This window comes from Hyaena hyaena, unplaced genomic scaffold (genome assembly GCF_003009895.1).
Source record: "Hyaena hyaena isolate Hyena2069 unplaced genomic scaffold, ASM300989v1 scaffold_139, whole genome shotgun sequence".
NCBI classification, from domain to species: Eukaryota; Metazoa; Chordata; class Mammalia; order Carnivora; family Hyaenidae; genus Hyaena; species Hyaena hyaena.
This window is the reverse complement of record NW_024080771.1, coordinates 982,249-1,001,452: the sequence shown is the minus strand read 5'-3', so window position 1 is coordinate 1,001,452 and position 19,204 is coordinate 982,249. Positions and strand designations below refer to the sequence as shown.

At 42.4% G+C, this 19,204-nt stretch overlaps 1 protein-coding gene across 8 annotated transcripts in view; it reads left to right on the top strand.

Moving 5' to 3' along the window:
- The window catches only part of EYA1 (EYA transcriptional coactivator and phosphatase 1), a 171,504-nt gene that overhangs the window by 119,607 nt on the left and 32,693 nt on the right, over window positions 1-19,204 (top strand). The window lies entirely within an intron of this gene.

Sequence of the window (19,204 nt, the reverse complement as noted above, 5' to 3'; positions counted from 1 at the left end):
TGTAATGCTCCAAAACTGAGATGCTCGTAGCATTCTGCAATCTCTCCATATCTTATTGCTTCTACCCTTTATTCAGTAGTTAATACCTATTTATTGAGCAACTATTAAGTTCCAGGCACAGTTCTAGATCGTGACAATACAGTGACGATTGAGTTCAGGTTACTCTCGTGGAATTGGTACTCTGTAGGGGAAGTAGGAAATAAACACTATGTAAATAATATAACGTCATGTAGAAATAAATACGAAGAAAATCAAACAGTAAGTGGATAAAGTGGGGCATCTTTAGCTGAGATGTTCAGGAAGAGGTATCCCTGAGGAAAGGACATTCGTGAGGAAACCAGGAAGTTGGGAGGGAAGCAGCTACAACTATCGAAAAGCATTCCGGAAAGGAAATGGCAAGTGCAAAGGCCGAGTTGGAAACGTGTTTCACTCCTTCAAGAAATAAACAGGATCAGTGTGACTGCAACAGAGGGGGGGGGGGGTTGTGATGGTGATGGAGTCCAGATCATGAAGGACCCTGTGGACTGTGGTGAAGAAGCTGGATGATTTTTCTAATTGCAGTAGGAAGCCATTGGGCAGTTTTAACCCTGGGCATGATAAAATGTTTATATTCTTAAAAGATCAGTCTGATTATCATACGAGGAAAGGTAAGACTGGAACCAATGAGATCAATTAGGAGGCACTGTCAGCGGCCAGGGGACCTTGGGCTGCGACTGTGGCAGTTCTGGACTTGGTGTGAAGTTGCAGGATTTGCAGTGTAATTTAGTAGAAGCACTGACTCACTCAGAGGTGAGAGGAGAAGGAAACCTGGATCAAGGATGACCACGAGGTTTTGACCTGGGCAACTAGATGGGGGTAGATTATCTGAGATGAGAAGCAGTGGGTTTGGGGTAGTAAGGATGGGGAAGGAGTTGTACTCAAATGTTCTGCATTGAGCTTATTGTTTGAAACACATATTCAACATCCAAGTCAAGAGATTACATACATATAGATTTGAATCTTAGAGGAAAGAAGCAAGTCTGAAGATACCATTTTAAAAGTCCTAAGTCTCATGTGGGAAGTCTTATATGGGAGAGTGACAGTGGAAAAGAGAGCCTCAGATTGAGTATTAGACACTGTAACAATCAGAAATACGACCAAGAAAAAAGAACTTTCAAGAGGGAGTGTTAAGCAATAGACAGTGAAGGGGGTGGAAGAGTATGGGGTGTCACAGAAACATAGTGGATGGCATTTCAGGAACAAGGGATGATGTGCTGTGTCCCAAAAGCCACCAAAGTTGGGTAAGGTGAGAACGGAGAAGTAGCTTTTGGATTTGGCAAGAATGTTGGTGGTTGATGACTCTGATAAGACCATTTCAATGAAGCAGGAAGACACAGCCCAATTAGAGTGGTTTGAGGAGAAGAAGTGGGTTGACAAAGTGAAGTCAGGAAGGATTGAATGTCTACAGTGACAGGGTGGAAAGAGATGGGTTGGTGTAGGGGGGGGATCAGAGGATCAAGGGAGGTTGTGGTGTTTTTCCATGGAAGATATTTACACGTGTTGGGCATCAGTGGGAATAATCCAGTGGAAAAGAAAAGATGTATGGTATGGCAGAGAAGAACTGCAAGAGCAAAGTCCTCTGGTAGCAAGAGAGGATGGATGGCATCCAGAACACGAGATAAGAAGAAAGACAGAATTGACAGGCCCAGAAGCAGGCAAGCAGCTGGGGTTCGGGGGTGCTATGAGGAGGCTGTTCTCACGGGAACAATACCTGCCATCTTACTACTATTGCTTCCTGTCTACTGCTCTTTGTCCCCAACTAGAGAGTCCCTTCAGGACAGGACCATGATTTGTCCACTTGAATCCTAAGCATCTAATACAAAAGTTGGTGCATGCAAGGCTCTCATAGGTTAATTTTTTTTCCAAAATGTTCAAATTAAATAGTCTACAATGAGCACTCCTGCTTTTATAATTTGCAAAAGTTAACTGTTTACAAGTAAATGATGAATCACAACCTTAAAACCAATTTAGATTGCTCAAGATGTTAAATTTTGGTATGCCTTCCTTAAAGTCATATTTTCAAAATTCCGATGCCAAAATACAGTAGACATGGAAGAGATGTTATCAACCATATATAGTGTGGATCCAGTTTAAGGTTTAAAAAAAAGGTATTCACATCAAAAAAAAGGTACAGGGTTTGTTACATTAAAAATGTTACAGGGACACCTGGTATCTCAGTCCATTAAACATCTGACTCTTGACTTCGGCTCAGGTCATGATCTCATGGTTTGTGAGTTAAATCCCCATGGTGGGCTCTGTGCTGATAGTGCAAAGCCTGCTTGGGATTCTCCCTCTTCCCCTCCCTGGCTTGTGCTCTCTTTGTCTCTCAAAATAAATCAAAAAACTTTGTAAAAAATTACGAAAAATATTTTCCACAATAAAAAAAGACTTATTTCCAAGTAGTGGCCTAATACTACCTACCACTAATACAACAGTATGTTTTATTTATATTCTTATTTTCTATAGTTAATATTTCTTATAATTAGCCAATTACTGAATATACTCAATGACTCAGCTATCCCAGCTTGACTCAAACCCTAGATTTACGTGGTTTGTTCTCTTACAGTATGAGAGGTCACAGACGTGGAACTCGTGAATTCACTCATTCGTGGAGGAAACCCTCTGTGCCTTAATTTCCTTTCTGTAAAACTCAATAATGATAGTACACACCTCTAGGTCCTTGTGAGGATTCGCTACTTCTATATCGTTAAGTGCGCAGAACTAGCACCTGTCCCTAGGAAGCACTGAAGAAATCTAGGCTGCTATTATTATTTACGGGTATCTTCTAGAAGCCAAATCCAAGACAGTAGGACTATGGAGGAAGAAGAGGGAGTCCCTTAAAGAGGGGTTAGGGAATGATGGAAATGAGACAGTAGCTGGTTTGGTACCAAAATTCCCATGCAGAATTCCAACAGTAATCACACCAGAAACTCCAGCAACAACAAACCTGCCAGTGTTTAATTTGCAAATGCAACTGGTTCCAAGCACATCACACAGTACTGCTCTTGCTCTTTCTTCATTCATAGCCTCCTCCCACCCACAGGCCCATGAGAGGAGATTCACTGTTGGCAGTTAAATAGCTACTGTATCTGGCTTCCATCAGGCTGTGCCACTCCTCTGTAGGAGATGCTGGCTCTTTGTCAAAAAGACACGTGTTTCTTTGCTTGCACTGATCAGTTTTCCTTCCCTTGTCCAATTCTGCCTCGTGGAAGGATTGAAGGATGGCTCATGGAGCTTTCTGGTTGTCCGCGGTGTGGAGCAGAGCCTTGCCATGTTTGAAGTCCCCTCGCCAGGCAGAGCAAGACCTGGGTACACCCCCATGGCAGCAGTGGGGGGTGTGCTGTTGGGCTGTGGCTGCTGGTCTTCCCTTGGTCAAGTAAGAAAGACAAGAGAGCAACAAGCATTAGGGAAACTCCTCACGTCAGTCAAAAAGCATTGACTTGGGTTCTCTCTCAACACTGTGAACTCTGTCTAACGTCTCCAGTTTATATATGTTGGGAATTGAAGTGAAGTGATTTTTTTTGCCCAGAGCCACTTTGATCAAGCTAAGGTTGAAGCCAGGGTTTCCTGCCACAGCTATCATCACACTAAAACCTGGCTAGCTGTGTCTCATAAGCTGACCATTGCTCTTTAACCTCGATGTAATACAGCAAAGCCCAATAATGGTATTTTCTCTAATGTATTCTTTAAATAGCTTTTAATGTTTGTTTATTTTTGAGAAAGAGAGAGAAAGAGACAGAGCGTGAGTTAGGAAGGGTCAGGGAGAGAGAGTGGGAGGGAGGTACAGAATATGAAACAGGCTCCAGGCTCTGAGCTTTCAGCAGAGAGCCCAACACACAGAGCCACTCAGATGCCCCTCTATTCTTTGAAAACTATATCTTTCCAAGCTATATCTCACTATATCTTCCAAACAGTCGCTACAAAATCTGCTTTGAGAAACTTTGGAGATAGGTAGGGAGGTAGATAAATAGGCAGGCAGTGGACATGTGCCTGTAAATTCGTACTGTTGAATAGACAGAAATATTTTTGCTGCCCCTATATTACAGAGAGGAGGAGCTGAGCACTCCTGCTTACTCCATTCTGGACACTAAACAAGGCATAGGGGAGAAGAGATGAAATATATCCACTGCCTTCAAAGAGCCCTAATGCTATGTGGAGGCTGTGTGTGTCAGAGAAATGCCTTCCCAAGGACGTGATCTTTGACACGGGAGCATGTGGCATTTAGGGACTGAGTCTGAGTAGGTATAAAGCACAGAGCGCGTGCAGAGCAGGTGTGAGATAAGAGGATAGAAAGGGAGATTGGAGCCAGGTCATGGAAGGCTCTGTTCTCTGCGCTGAGGAAGCTGGGTGTCATATGGAAAGCCGATGGTCAACATTAAAGAATGTTTAGTGTTACTATGGACGTGAATTGCATTATGAGGTCAAGGGCATCAATAATCTAGGTGAGAAATCACCAGGGTTGCCTGCAAGAGCAGAATACAGGGGCAGATGTGAAAGCGAAGAGTGTAGTTTGGAAAGATGGGGGAATGTATTTCACCATAGTGGGTAGGAGAGCAAGAGTTGTACTTTCTGGCTAGAGTATCAGGTAGAGATTTAAAACCCCAGGACAGTTCGCTGGCTTTGGAAGGAAGATGCTAAATTCGGTTTTGAGATGTTGGATTTGAAGTGTATGTTGGACATTGAGGTGGAATCCCACATGCAGTCTGCGTGCAGGCCTGAAGGTCGGAGACCTTGAAGCCGTCACCCTTGAAATTGGTTAAGGTTTTCCAAGAAGGAATGTGTTGAATAAAAAAGAAAAGTTATCTCCGAGGAGGGGTCCCTTTGTGAAATTTTTGTTTGGAAACCCAGAATCCAAATACAGATTGAAGATTCCTGATTCAGAAAATGGAACGACTCCTGTAAAGCAGCAGCGGTGATTCTCGCAAACTGATGGTCACCCAGCCCATGAAACAAACAAAGGTCTTCCTGGTTTTGCCATAGTTCCTTTATTCAGAGGATGAAGTTGTGGGGAGGTGGTGTGGCCTGAGGAAAGAGTGAACGCCTCAGAGATGGAGAGACCCGAAATCAGTCCTCATTTCCGACCAATGTGTGACCTTCACACACTCAAGCTGACAGTGCCCGGGGGCACTGGACAGTTCGGAAATAATAGGATCTCGAGCTCCAGCCCAGCGCCTGCCATTTGTTGGACTTCAGTCAACAGAGGTACCACTTCAGCTTGCACGTGGTTGGCTGGATGGCTGTCAGTCTATTTAAAAATCCCGTGAAATTGACCTGTTGGTGTCACACAAGACAGGCTTTTCATTTAGATTCTTGATTTTGACAGGTGCTTGCTAATCTTCAGTCTGGGAGAAGAGTCACTATTTTGTGAAGTCAGATTTTACTAATTTACTTGCATAGGAAGTTTGCTTAGTACAGAAAGGATTTTTTTTTTTCAGATTGACTAGTGCAAGAGAAAGCCTGTAACTTCAACTTCCCCCAAACGCGGCTAAGTTGCAGTCCCCTGAGACTTCTCCTGTTTCAGGGTGGTTACAATAGAGCCTCTATGTGAACAGCATTTCTAAGGGAGCTTTCTAAATCCTGGATTCTTCTCACTGCTAATTGTGTGCTGCCCCTTTGTAAGGCAGATGGAGGGTCAGGGCAGGGGAGAGGGTGCCGGTTCTAACAACATTATTTTGCAAATTTGTTCAACTCCTCAAAAATAATTGACTAAGAATTATCTCCTGGTATTAGCATTTTGTCAGAAAGTTAAAGGGAGCTCTTATACGCAAGATATTCCTTCACTTGGTGGGAATTATTTGTTTTAAACACATACTGCAACCTTCCTGGACTTGGAGATCAGATATATCTGTGACGCAAAAATTCAGTAGCTTGGAAAACTAACCGTTAAAAGATAGTGTTTGGCACATGTGTAATAAGAACATGTAGGGCTATGGTAAAAGACAAATATTTTCCCTTTTTAATTTTATTTTGAAATAAAATTGTTTTCAAAAGATTTTTTCAAAATCTTTTGAAAGAGCGCGAGTAGGGGAGGAGCAGAAAGAGAGAGGGGGAGAGAGAACCCCCGCAGGCTCCCTGCGGTCAGCACAGAGCTCAACTTGGGGCTTGGCCTCAGGAAACATGAAATTATGACCTGAGCTGAAATCAAAAGTTGGATGCTTAACTGACCGAGCTACCCAGATATCCCAAATATTTTCTCTTTTTTAAGTAGCAATTAAAACAATTACTTTCTTTAAACTATAACAAAAATTATTTACATTATAAATGGCAAAAATGAACATTTCATTGTATTTATAATCACATACCTATTAAAATGGTCCTAAGCAGAAGCCCCCCCCCCCCCCCATTATTGGTGAAGGCCTTCCAGAAATTGACAGTAAGGGCTCTCTCCAAATCCAAGAGAATATTTAAAACTTTATATTTGAGGCAAGAAACAAATGGATTTTGTAATACTATTTTAGTGATAATGGCAAAAAGATGAAGATATTCCTAAACTGAAGGAGCTTAGAATCATGGACGCTCAGAGGAAGTAGTGGAGTCAAGCACAGGTACTCAGAAAGATGAGAGTGACTCATAAACTAATGTAAAAATTAACAAGGCTAGGGGCGCCTGGGTGGCTTAGTCGGTTAAGCGTCCGACTTTCGCTTAGGTCATGATCTTGCGGTTCGTGGGTTCGAGCCCCACGTCGGGCTCTGTGCTGACTGCCAGCTCAGAGCCTGGAGCTTATTTCAGAGTCTGTGTCTCCCTCTCTCTCTGACCCTCCCCTGCTTATGCTGTCTCTCTCTCTCTCTCTCTCCTAGAAATAAACAAAAATATTTAAAAAAAAAAAAAACAAAATTAACAAAGCTCAGCAGACCTGCGGGGGGGGGGGGGGGCAAAGGGGGCTTTGCTGAAGAGTGTTCTGAGCAGGTGTGTAACGCACGAGGCTCTGTGTGGTAGAAGTATCAGTTGAGGAAAATATCATATAGCCTAAGGAGATAAATGAATGTCATAAACTCATTGACATATGTTCTTGACACTGGTCACTCGCTTAAACATTAAGTGATGACCGTGCTATGCACCAAACATGATTTCAGGTGCTTAAAATAGAATCGTAAAGAGGCCTCACAGTTGTTGCCCCACTGAAGTTAACAGTCCAAAAAAAAATACTGAAAGTGAGCAACCATTGCTTGGTTAAAAGAAATATGAAATATGCATAACATGGAATATTAGAACAATTTAAACGATAATACAGATGATTAATATAAAAAGATGTTTATTACATATTGTTGAGTGGAGGGGGAAGTAGCAACAAAACATGTATCTGGTTGTACCTCCTTTTTGCGTGTCTGTCCTCTGATTAAAATGTAAACCCTGTGGGGATGCCTGGGGGGCTCAGTCGGTTCAGTGTCCGACTTAGGCTCAGGACACGATCTCATGGTTCATGGGTTCGAGCCCCACAGCAGGCTCTGTGCTGACAGTTCAGAGCCCAGAGCCTGCTTCAGATTCTGTGTCTCCCTCTCTCTCTCTGCCCCTCCCCAGTTTGTGTTCTCTCTCTCTCTCTCTCTCTTTCCCTCTCCCTCTGTCTCTCCCTCTTCCTCTCCCTCTCAAAAGTAAATAAATTTTTTAAAAAATGTAAGCCCTGTGGAGAAGGGGAGGAACTTTGGACAGTTGAGTCAGTAGGCGGGCAGGAAGGACAGCGGAAGAATTTAACAGTGGTGACTTCTGAAGGATGGAACTGAAGTTTCTTTTATACACTTTTCTGTTTTGCATGAATTTTCTACATGAGTATGTGTTAGGATCAGACAAAATAAATTTCATAAAATTGCTTTTTAACACTTCTGTGACATAATGCAGCAACATTGTCACTTATCTTCCAGTTGGGTCATCAATTGTGTCATACTTATTCTGTCAGTCATATAGTTGGAAAGGTTTCATTCCGTATCTGTGTGCTTGGTCGACATCAAAAAGAAATAGTCAGAAATAGGGTCCCCATTTAGAAAACAAACAGGGAGAAAAGGACCCATGAGAAGTTCTCTCTTCCTTCGAAGAGTTTATTATCTGGTGGTAAACTCATCTGTATAAGCCTTCATTTCCTTATCCACCACATGTAGAACTTTAAGGAGGATTGGAAATAACACCTAACACATAGTAGGCTGTCAATAAGTGTCACTACTGTTATTCAAATAGACAGTGGGTTACAGTGCATACATAGAGGTTGGAAAAGATAAACGCAAAAACAAAAAAAAAAAAAAAAACCTGAAAGCTTGACAGAGGACTTGCCTTTCCCAGGAGAGAAGTGAGAGCGGAGGCATTCCAGCAGACGACAGACACAACTGTTGCCTGTGAAAGGGGAGTAGAGGCCAAGCTGATTGAGATTGGCCTGGCTGCAGCACCCAGTGTGCATTGGGCTGTGAGGGATCAACAGAGGGACGTGGCCCTGGGTAGGCAAGGTTCAGGCTCATTATCGAGGCCCTTGAATGCCCAGCTGCATTGGAATCTATGGTCTCCTGTTTAGTTTTTCCAAAGCACCTATTGATCCCCTTCTGGCTAAGAGGCAGAGACAGACATAAACAGAAGTGAAATGTATCACCCGCTTCCAAGAAACTGATACTCCATGTTGGAAGTTGTATTTTCAGGTAGAGCAAAACCTACTTTGAGAAAAATGTTCTGAAAGTAAAGGTTGAAAGGAGAGGACTATAGCAGGACAAATTCCATTTTACATACTCAAAGCTCTGTAAGAATTCTAGTTCCCTCCCTGAGAGAAAATCATAGTGAGCCTCCCCTGAACCCATCTGCTCTCTCCAGCCCTGTCATGTTTATTATCAAGCCTTACTGGCAATATGTGTATCTGCTTTATTTTTGTATGCTTGGTGCCTGGTATGATCCCTGGTGTATAAATAGGCAATCAGTCATTAGTTGAATGCATGACAACCCGAATAAAAGAGCGCAGAATGTGTGCCCTATATATTTTCTAGAGATATTTCCACAATCATTATGTAACATAACATAAACGCTATCTTCATGGGTATATAATAGAGTATTTTCCTGAATAATACAGCCAGATTTATAATGAACAGCCAAAACATGATCATCGGTCACTTTAAATATTCATGGAAAATGGGGTGGTTTTCTATGAAGTGAGAATAAGAGTAAGGATGAAATTTTTCCTTAGTTTTTCTTTCAGGCACCCCCCCTCCCCTTTCCCCACTGATACCCAGTGGTTTGGGGCTACCTGAGCTCCCCAGGCTGGAGAAAATCCATCAGAAAGAACAGTTCACATCAAAGTAACAGGGGCTTAAGTAATTTACTCCGAATCTGAAGTCTTTGTCTTGTAAAAGCAGATTCAAAAGGAACGATTTTCGGGATGTGGGATTTCAGATCCTAATACTTGGAAGAGAGGAGAGGACTTTTTCAGTACGAAAGTGCACTTCAGAGGTCCTTACTTCCCCATGAGGGGCAGACAAGAATGGTGACCTGGAACCTTCCAGTAGCTCACAGAACTTTTTTTTTTTTTTAAGTGCCTGTGTGCAGTTTTGCATACTTTTCTCTCCAGAGTGAATAATAACTACAAGGCAGAAGAAATTGGCTTGGAGAATTTCTACCAACTTACTAACTAAGGATGTTATTCCAAGCTACACATTCCTCTATACAAAATTGAGGATTTTTTACTATCACAAAATTATCTGGCTGTATATGTTCAGTTAATAAATTGAGCTCTTTTAAACTTTCAAGTTTCACTCCCCACCGTTGCATAAAAGAGTCACTTAAAAAGTCAATTACGTTCAAATATCTCTTTAAAAGTCATCCTAGGGGCGCCTGGGTGGCTTAGTCGGTTAAGCGTCCGACTTTCGCTTAGGTCATGATCTCGCGGTTCGTGGGTTCGAGCCCCATGTCGGGCTCTGTGCTGACTGCCAGCTCAGAGCCTGGAGCCTGTTTCAGAGTCTGTGTCTCCCTCTCTCTCTGACCCTCCCCTGCTCACGCTCTCTCTCTCTCTCTCTATCCTAGAAATAAAAATATAAAAAAAAATAAAAAAGAAAAAAATAAAAGTCATCCTGATGTGTGATTTGCAGTTAAATGAAGGTGAATGGATATATACAGAATAATGATCAACTGGAACTAATGTTTGTTGCAAATATTAAACTTTAGAGTAAAAATGCTCCAGAAAAAAAAACCTCTCCTAAAACATGACCTATTTAATATTACAGCTTTAGTTCCTTGTGTTCTGTGATTTAAAAAGAAAAGACATATTCTGTGTAAATTAAAACTTCTAGTTCAATGCTTTGTGAATAAATTGGTATATGATTCACGTTCCTCCCATGGCAGTGAGGGCTAAAGAAAGTGATTGCAGCAAAGGATAAAAGGGCTCCTCATTGGAGTATTTTTCTGTGCTTTTGGCAGCAAGATTGCAATAAAAAGAATGATTTTTATAAGAATGTGATTATTCACAGCAAGATGAGGGTTGGTGTCACTATGAAAAATTCTTCTTCAGGAGGTAGTCTCAGCAGGAATCATAAATCTGAAAGAAAGGCAACAGGAGTTACAAAGAACACTGTTGCCAATGGCAAATTATGTTTGCAAAATGACAAGCAAACCCATTGAACATTGAGCAATCAGTTTAGCAGTAAATCAAAGGCTTATTCGTAAGAGTAGTTCTGACTCACCATTCAAAAAGATGACACTTGCATGAGATATATGCTGTTTGCTTTGTCTTTTGAAGTTCTGAAATATTTTATAGATTAAGTCTGCCTTTAATCTTTTAATACATAAAAAATCACATACAATTAAAAATATGTATGCTATTTTTAGGATAATGCAGTTGTATGATGCAGTTTAACATATGATCAGACATGGTGCTATTTTGTGTTTGAAGGTGTGCAACTTTTTCACTGGCTCCTGCACCATTTTGTAAAGTGAAATCATAAATGCATTCCGGCCTAAGCTTCTCGTGTTTAATATCATGTGGTAGAGGTATAGAATACACCGAACATAATCAATAAAAAGTGGATCTTGCAGCATTAGATACAAAGTATTCACTGTATCCTTAACTTTTTAAAAAAGTAATTATATGGGGCGCCTGGGTGGCTCAGTCCTAGTTAAGCGTCCAACTTCGGCTCGGGTCATGATCTCGCGGTCTGTGGGTTGGAGCCCTCCCCTCCCCCCAACATCGGGCTCTGTGCTGACAGCTCAGAGCCTGGAGCCTGCTTCGGATTCTGTGTCTCCCTCTCACTCTGACCCTCCCCTGCTCACACTGCCTCTCTCTCTCTCTCTCTCAGAAATAAATTTTAAAAAATTAAAAATAAAATAAAAAATAAAAAGTAATTTTGTGTTGAAATCATTAGATCAAACGTCACGGATTCCATAGTTAGCAATTAAAGGAACCCGTTAATTCAGTGTTGAGCAATTTTGAATAAGCCTATTTTATCTTTATAAAGCTGATTTTCAGTTTTTTCTGGCTTCCATCAGTAAGTCTTTTTCTCTGCTAACATTGAGAGGGAGAATAAAGACAAATACATTTAATATAAACGTGGGGTAAAGAATGGATTCATAGAAGAGAGGAGCTGCGTGCAGAGAGAAGCTGACATATCACACGGATTCACACTGTACCACTTGCTAAGAACGAACTCTTCATGTCATTCCTTTGGGATTCTTTGAGCAGTGTGTGAAGGTGGTATGATGATGACATCTTATTTTTAATGAGCACGTTTTAAAAGAAATTAATATGCAAAAATATTAAACTGTTTCTTTTTCTTTATTATTAAACTTGAGATTCCTGTAAATTTTTATGTAGGCGATCTGAAATATGTAGCATAACTTTCTATGACTACAAATATGTGTCTTGAGTATTTTCTCTTTTGTCTTAATGTGCCATCTTCAGGCACTTTCAGTAAAGATTTTAGTCTCTGAATAGAATGTGAATATTTATCTAAACAGAACCACATTGAAACTGTTCATATCTTCTTTTGTTGAAACTGCCATAATTCACCTCTTGGGTTTCAAATACAAGCACCTCTGTCTCCTACCAAGTGCAATTCTAGTAAAATCTATCTCTCATTCTGATCATCTCTACAGGATATTGTAACATGAAATATATTAAAATACTGCTTTTATAAGTAAGACACAATAACTAAAAGCAGTGTGAGTCTCTACAGGCTGTACCTTATTATCAAATCTCAAAAATAGATGTTCAAATGCCTTTTATTAGTTTCCAAGATTGGAAGCTCGGTCTTTTCCCCCCATTGGCTGCTCTGGTTGTGTCCTCCTATCAAAATACATAGCACTATTTAGGTGTTGACTTATAATATGCATTGGTGCCTATGCTACGCTGAGTGGATATTCTAGAGTGAGAATTTAAAGATGAACGTGTCTGGATATGTTCTAAGTCCTTAATGCACATTTCCCAAAACTGTCAAACAAAATGAGTCCAGTTTCAGAAATCTCTCTTTGTTGTTGTTCTCTGGTGCCTTAGCCACAGGTAATCGGCACCCTTTTCTTCTGCAAGGAAGCATTGCAGTGAGAAACCAAGGGAAATGGGAGGGTCATGTGGCGCCCTGGACAGGCGTGATGGGTCGCGGCCACCTGCGTTCCCGGGACTGAGGGGCTACGAACAGCACACCCCATTTCCACATGGCCGTGCTGTAGGCTCGTGTTTGGCCCCTTGATGGTGGGCACAGGGGTACAGCAGCGCTTAAGCTCTTTATTATGTCGATTTAAAAGTGCAGTGAGGGCTTTGACACACCTTTAGAAAAGCACATTGCAGTCATATTATTCCACATCAGTAAGTATAAATACACAGTACACTGATTGGACAGTCTCCTCTTTGCAGTGAGAAATGTGCAAGTAAAAACCTGGTTTCTGCAAATTTACTAACTCATGGACGACGTGTCTGAACCACAGAGACAGACGTATTCAACCTAATTATCTGTGAATTAGAAGCAGCGCTCTTCACCTCTCTCCCGTCTGTCGGCTTTTTCTGGATCGCCCCTTCCCCCTGAACTTCTGAATCACAGAGAATCTCTAGAGATGATCATTTTAACCTTATTTTTTTTTTCCAAAAAAAGGTATAAAAATATCTAGGGAGCCAGGAGTTCTTCCCAAAAGCCGCTATGGAAATCGCTCCCTTGAAAAGCTCTGTCACTCAAATAGTGGTCACCCTGTAATGCCACCTGTACAACTTAGATTCTCTATTAGAAAGAAAGAAGGTAATGTGGGCACGTCCACAAAAAAAAAAAAAAAAAAAAAATGATGTGGGGGGATGATTTTTCCCCCTTTTTTCTTTCTAAGATACTCCTGGTCACTCATCAAAATAAAGCTTTCAGACAATGTGTGTGTTTGTCTCTGAAGTCCTGGAAACGCGTCTGTACTCTGTACAATTAAACATTTTTGTGTTCGGAAATCAGAGGAAAACTTCTTTCTAGTCCCTTGTAAGTGTCTAAGGTCCCAAGCGATTGTCTATCCTGTTCAGTGGGGAGGTCGGAGCAGTGGGTGTAATCGCTTGATGACAGACCAGCGGGGACAGAGGACCCCAGGGTCATTTCCTCCGCCTTGGCTAACTCGGGCTGGTCTCCGTAGGCACACCAACACCCAGGCACCATGAAAATAGCCCGTTCTCTCGTGACTCTTCTTTCCTTTCCTTTTTACTTTGTAAAGGAAGGTATTAAAACAATTAGTTGGCAGTATGGTGTTAGTTTTCTCATGGTAAATTTGGAAACTGGAGCGACTGTAGCCTCGGTCAGCAGAATTTGGGCTTGTATAACTCAACGTCTCCAAAGACGTGTTTGTAACATTTTTACATTGTTCCCTTTCATAACACGCAGTCTGCCTTAGACTCCTCTTAGAGTCTGTTTATTCAAAGACTGTAGGTTTGCTTGGAGTTTATGTTTCTAGTGTCGAGTTCAGAGGTGTAGTGCCTCAGCATGCCGGCCGTTACATCACGGTGCTTGGCATAGATAATAAGACCCATTGTAACTGTCTTAATTCCTTTTATTAATTTTCGAATGGTGTTTTTTTTGCATAATTATGGCACAAGTGAAAGGCTTGGAGGAAAAGTACAACCACTGCGGTATCAAAGCAGAATAAATATTTGCAGAAAAATTCTGCCATAACTTAATATTTTGCATATGAGCCCCTGTACAAAATCTGAGTTATTCCTGGGGCTTGGGCCAAAAGAACATGTCTGTGGCCCGACCCTGGAAGGCCAGAGATGATGACGGATCAGAAAAGGGTCAGTTTGAGTTGCAGTGCCAAAAATAATGACAGAAGGGACCAAAGCAGCAGAATAACAGGGCAGCCAGGGTTCTGAAGGGGAATGTGCCCGTGCCGCATGGCTGTTGAGGTCGCGCCCCATGTGGTTTTCTTCGTCCTCCCCGCACCAGGGCTGGTGTTTAGCTGCTTCGTGGGTTGGCAGTTTTCCCCAGCCATCCTGGTGAGCGTTGGATGATCCAGCCCCATGAGTGCTGAGATGTCCGCGCGCTGAGGGCCAGCATAACTAAAGCCTGCTAATTTTATTTATTTTACTCCTCTGTGAAGCGCACAGGCCATGGAACACAAAGGGAAGCCCGGCGAGGGTAAGCTCTGGTCGTTTGGTTGGTGGTGTTTATCTGCAAGACGATTGTAGAAGCCTGTTGTGTAGAACAGAGGTTGCAGACCGGCACCTGCGGGCTCAACCCCGTGTCGCTGATTGTTGCCATCTGCCTCCGTTCACCTCCTCTGTCCTGACTGGTCAGATTCCCGTTCCCTGGGCCCCCAGCCTCCTAGCTGTGTCAAAGCCACGGTAACGCTGACACTCGTACCACCCACCGTCCCGCTCTGTGCCCTCCACCCCCTGGCAAAGGACCATTTACCACAGTGGCCCCCCTTCCAAGGTGATTTCAGTCCTCTGAAGGCCCACTGGGGAGATGAAGGGCTGGGGTTTATCCTGGAGGGTGGAAGACTTCCATCTGAGCCCCAGGCCTGAGAGAGGGCTGTGGTGACAGAGCTGGGCACAGTGTCACAGTGGGAGTGGGGCTAGAGCTGAAGTCCCTACACTCCAGACAACGGACAAGCCACAAAGGATCAAAATGGCGGCCAACGCAAGGACTAGACACTGGCCTGCATCATGTGAAGTGGGAGGGCACGGGAAGAGACGGTGTGTTGGAGGTCAAAGATAAAGTGTCTCAGCACTTACCTTACTTACCTTTTCAGGGTCTTCATTTTTTGTGTCTGTGAAATGAGTTATACCATTAAATACTATTCTACCTTCACCATAAATTAGCAACACTGATTCAACTCAACAAAAAGGAGGAAGATCTGGGAGGGAGGGAAACTGTGTATCCACCTCCACAAAAATGCTACAGAAGTAGAAGAAGGGACTTATTAAAGAGGTTTGCTATTACTTTGGAGAATGAGGACTATACTCAAGTGATACACAGTATCAAAATAGGACATTCTGGTAATCGAGTGTCAACAGATGGTATATCTTCTGTGTTTTAGGATTTCTGGAAAGGGACAGGCCAATCCCAGGTTGCTTTAGCAGGTATCTAAGTTTGTAATTAATTGTAAAGTTTTCCTAGTAAAGGATAATCACAATTTTGCCTGGCACTGGCGCTAGCTCTTGCTTAGAATTTTTGCTATATGGGTGCATCTGAAAATGGGCTCAAAAAAAATGTTAATTATATATTCCTCTACTGTTGACTTGATACAGAGCCTTTATGCAAAAGCGTAGCTGATTTGGACATCCCTTTGGAAAGCCATTAACAAATGATAACTCTTTCCCCGCCTCTTGATCCCTTGTCAGCTCCCATAGCAATTTTTTTTTAATTTTTTTTAAATGTTTATTTATTTTTGAGAGACAAGGCATGAGCGGGAGAGGGGCACAGAGGGAGGGAGACACTGAATCCGAAGCAGGCTCCCAGGCTCTGAGCTGTCGGCACAAAGCCTGATGCGGGGCTCAAACCCACGAACTGCGAGATCATGACCTGAGCTGAAGTTGGATACTTAACTGAGCCACCCAGGTGTCCCTAGCAATTCTTGAACGTATGATTTAGAAGGTAACATAAACCATCTCCAGTAGCCTTCCCTTATGGGGGCGTGCTTGCTAACTCCACACGAGTTGTCTTCCATGTCTGGGAACTATTCCCGGAGAGATGGGATGGCTTCCCCAGTAAGTGCCACCTTCCCCCACCCCACCTCACCACCACCATGCACAAGATGTCTGGCATCAACAGTCTGGGATCCAAAAGCTATCTTTTGTTTCTGTTACCCAGCTTCAGCGACTGTGAACAATCTCTAACAAGTTTGCCCTGTATCCCTTTTACCTGATGCTGTCTCCCCTCCCCCCCCCCGCCCAAAACTAGGAAAGCATAATTTAAGTTTTCAGACCTCAGCAGCTCTTCTAGACTAAATAGAATTCAGCCTTTCAGTGCTGGGGTTGGGGGGTGGGAGGGCGTTCCTTTAAATGTTCCTCAAGGCAGTTCCGTAGCATTTGCTACAAGTGTAATTTATCTTGTGTGTAGTTAATTAACTTCTGTCTTTCCCGCTGAACTGTACGTGCCTTAAGGGCAGGGGCTGATAACTGGATGCTACTTTTAAAGCCAACTCCTTGCTGTCACCTGCTAGCCCTTCTCCCTCTTCCCACCTGATCTCCTCCTTGAATGATGGGATTTGGGGATGATGGTGGGATTCAGAGCTAATGGTGAAGAAAATTCTTAAAGACATCTTTGGTGTAGAAAGGTGACTTTATTAAAGCATGGGGATAGCACCCATGGGCAGGAAGAGCTGCACTGGGGTTGTGATGGGTAACTGATTATATACCTTCAGGTTGGGAGGGGTTTAGGGATAGAGTAAATCTCTAAGGTATTATGGAAGTAAAGTTTCCAGGACCTTACCAGGGTACCTATTGTTAGGAAAACATCATTTATTATTGTTCAGTAAAACCTCCGTCATGAGACTCTTCAGATGCATTATCAGGAGGCCATAAGCCTAGAGTATGTTTACCGACATATATTTTAGGGGAGGCGGGTAGAGATAAAGGAAATTTCCAAAGGAATTTTTATGTGTTTAAGGGGACTCACAGGATCCTGGGGGGTCAGGATGATGTTAAGCCAAGATTCCCTTTGGCCCTCAGCAAAGGGTCATCATTGAGGCAGCTGAGCTCCTAGAGGAAGGTCGCTCTGCTTGTGTCAATGATCGTCAATAGGCTGTAGGCAGTAAGGGAATTTAATATTTCACTTGCCTTTGTTTCCCACATAACCTGATTGCTTTACCCCCTTACACTTAAACCCCCTTACATCTTGATGAGGCTGATATTAGGGCTCCAGGAAACGGACTATAGGTTCTAGAGATTAGTCTATGGGTAAGATTGCCTTTTTCTTGCAGTTTTCTAAGTTATCCATACACTGAAAGAGACACCTGTCCTGCATGACTGTGATCTCTATCAATCAACCATTTGCTTTCTTTCCTTTCCCCTTTCCTTGGGCAGCCAGGACTGTCTGAGAAATATCATACGTGTCCTACCTGGGAGGGGGTGTGTGTGTGCAGTGAACAATTCATGAAACATATTTTACAGGGACATTTTAATGCTTTTTTTATTCCTGGGTAGTAAATTAGGCCCTTTAAAAAATTACCACCCTGGGGTGCTAATTAGGCCCTTTAAAAATGCTCCTGATTCTTGCATCTATTTTCATTGAAATCATTCTACAAAAAATCCCCCTGAGACAGAATGAAGATTTCCTTGTTGCCACACCAGAGTTGATCGGATCTCAGTAAAGTGAGTTTGGTGTCTGCAGGTAGAAGCTGGAAGCTGTTGACACTCAGTCAGAGCTAACCAAGATACTGAACAGTACTTCAGACGAGGGCTTCAGCCCAGGAACAAAAAGACTTGGATAAAGCTGGCGGGAGAAAACAAATACAGGATGTGGGCGGACAATAGCAACAATGGAGTCATTAACAGTCATTGGAAGATAACTGACTTCTCCAGGGTCATGGAGATTTACAACCGCTTGCATTTAAGGAAAGCCTCTTAACACCCTCCCTGCCTTTGGAAGGAATTCTTCCCGCCCCTAGAGTTAACTAACTTGAAGTCAGCTTTGATTCCTTGAATTAAATCCTTTATAACATAGCCTTTCCCCTTGTACATGCTCACCATATTCATCCTGTTTCTCCCCAAAGAGAAAATTCCTCCACGGTGGCACTCAGGCTTTGGGGTTTTTCTGGTTTGTTTTTTTTTGTGGGGGGGGTGGGGAGTATACTTTTTTTGTTTTTGTTTTTGTTTTGCTTGTTTTGTACACTGAGCATGCACCCTAAAATAGTTGTTTACCAACAACAGAAAAAAATGTATTTCTGGCTAGGTAAATGGAAGAAATGTCTACTCATGATGTAGTCTTTAAAACTGGGATAAGTACATTGTTGAAAAAAACACACTATCATTCATCTTCTGAAGTATGATTAAATTAATAACTCTGAGAAGTTCCCAAACATGTTTTCCAGGAATGACCTGTTTTTTAAATGTGAAATTCACAGTCCACATGTGAGGCCTCCTCGACTTGCTTTTCCTCTTTCTTATCTGAGGTTATGGACCTCGGGAGAGCAGAGGAGGGTTACAAGGTCAAAGTCTTTTCCTCCTTGGAACTTGCTGCTTGCTGGGAGAGGGTTGCCTGGAAAATAGATGCTTTGGAGAAGAGGTTGGGGGGTCACGATTTTAATTCTGTTAAGCAACAGCTGGTTTGAGTTTCTTTCTACTTCTATCTCCTGCCCCCTTCCTCACAAATCCATGGAGAGAAAAGAATTTGTTCAGAAGGAACCCGCAACAAAAAAATACACCTTGTCTTACTGGGGGACTTGACGTATGTCATCTTTGTTCCAAACTGAATGGTAAGCACTATAGGGATAGGCTAGATTTTATCAAATTAAATAGGAAATACAACCAGAGTTTTAATCAGAAGAACCTTTTAAAATACAGGATATGTGCCTGGAACTCTTTTAATAATATTTTTAAACTACAACTTTTAATGAAAGTAAGTATAATAAAGACCTCTGGGGCATTCGGAGCCTGACTGCAAAGAATCATGACTGAAATAATAAAGCATGCCCAGTGTGGGTGACTTGTTTCTGGAGGGGAGGCCTTGTCTGTCTCCAAATTGGTATGCCTTCATTTGGCAACAATTGTTTATGGAGTGTCTGCCCGTCACCCAACTATGCTAGGGACTGGGGG